The sequence below is a fragment of the Mus caroli genome, chromosome 14 (assembly GCF_900094665.2).
Source record: "Mus caroli chromosome 14, CAROLI_EIJ_v1.1, whole genome shotgun sequence".
Taxonomy (NCBI): domain Eukaryota; kingdom Metazoa; phylum Chordata; class Mammalia; order Rodentia; family Muridae; genus Mus; species Mus caroli.
In genome coordinates this window covers 98,823,436-98,825,348 of record NC_034583.1, presented here as the reverse complement: position 1 = coordinate 98,825,348, position 1,913 = coordinate 98,823,436, and the positions used below count along the sequence as shown (strand labels likewise).

At 34.4% G+C, this 1,913-nt stretch overlaps 1 pseudogene; it reads right to left on the bottom strand.

Annotated features, from left to right (window-relative positions):
- Positions 1-384: 384 nt before the first annotated feature.
- On the bottom strand, positions 385-793 carry LOC115029218 (annotated as a pseudogene).
- Between the last annotated feature and the right edge of the window lie 1,120 nt (positions 794-1,913).

Here is a 1,913-nt window from a genome sequence, read left to right as displayed (position 1 = left end):
AATGAGTTGCACCAAGTGACTATAATTAGATACCTAGATACCTGGATACCTGGTTACTATTAAAAGAGCGCCTCCCTTTTGCGACTTATTGCTGGAAAGTATAAAGTGGTGAATCTCCCTGGTCAGCAATTTTTAACTAGCTTTGTTTCAATAAGTGGCTTATTCTCCTCACTGTATAGATTATAATATTATTTCAGCAGAGCAAGAAGGGGGTATTTGATTATATTTAACAGTAATATTTGCTTAAAAGTTTCTTTGGGTCTGTGTGGTGTCTTCATATCCTTTTATAGAAAGAAGTCCAACCCAATTAAAACAAACTCATGTTTTCTTAAAGGTTAAAAAGTGTATTCATTAGAAACTTTTTTTTCAGTCTTTCATGTGATTTTATTTTCTCCTTTCAACTATAATAATATGACATCCAAATTTTGTCTTAACTGGTAGGTCTGTAAACACAGGCTTATCCATCCCACTTATAGGCAAGGCAAACACTGCTTTTTTAAATGGCCCCACCATGGATCCTCTAGTCACCCAACCCAAGTCACTCCCTTGTCTGGCTCTATCTTCACTGTATTGTGTGGCCACTTCACTGAATCTCATCCTAGACTTTAATTTTTCAATGGCTTCCATGGTTCTCATGTTTTTCACATAGAGTGTGCCTGGCCTTTACTGCATTGCCACCACCTTTAGGAACCTGAGACTTCTTTTTAGTTCTGTCACTCCCAGAGAGTGTACCTCCTTTCCCTCCTTTTCCAGAACCACTTTTCCCCTTTGGAGGCATCTCTTAAGCTTGCGGTTGAACTCCATCAGAATCTTAAAGGTTAACTTAACTGACATCTTAATCCATATTGATAGTAAAGGGGACTATTGATAGGAATATTCTCAGATTTTCACATCAATGAGGGTTTCTAGAATCACCAATGATTTTTGATATTTAATTTTAAGGATACAGATATATTACAAATTCTTTAATTAAAAGGAAGTATAAGTTTGTAGAGTCGAATTTTTTTACAGATATTTAACGTATATTTTGTTTTCTGAACTGAAATATAGTTATCAAAAATAAAACCATGCTTATTAAATATAAGGATATAAATAGTTTAGCAATTAATTTGGAGAAATCTTATTTTTGTAATAATTCACAGTAACTTTTATATACAGAGACAAATAGCCACAAATGTAACTTATAATAACTAAATTTTCTTTTATCCAAATGTCTTGGCTAGGGTTTCTTTGCTGTGAAGGTACACTGTAAGTACAGCAACACTTAGAAAGGAACACATTTAACTGGAGCTGGCTTAAAGTTTTAGAGGTTTAGTCCATTATCATCAGAGCAGGAAACATGGCAGCATGAAGGCAGAAATGGTGTTGGAAGAGCCAAGAGTTCTACATCTTGATTCATAGGCAGCAGAAGGAGAGTGTGTCCAAGCATAGGAGAACTCGAAGCTGATCCCCCATGGTGACATACTTACTCTAACAAGTCCACATCTACTCCAACAAGGCCATGTCTATACAGAGAACTATAATATTAATAATAATAATATGTTTTAAACTAATTACTAATACCATGTCTTAATATCTCCATACATGGGCATGCGCGTGTGCGCGCGCGCGCACACACACACACACACACATGTTTGTTAATGTATGTTTTCATTAGATATTTTATAAATATAAAATTATAGTGGTATATAATCTATTAATTGAACTATTCATCTGTTTCAGTTTTTATCATATATTGAACAAGTAATTTAAGGATCAGAACAAACCATTTTTACATAAATGACTATTTGACTAAAACCAGATTGTCATTGGTTAGTGTCTTAGTTTGGGTTTTGCTACTGTGAACAGACATCATAACCAAGGCAAATCTTATAAAAATATTTAATTGGGGCTGGCTTACAGGTTCAGAGGTT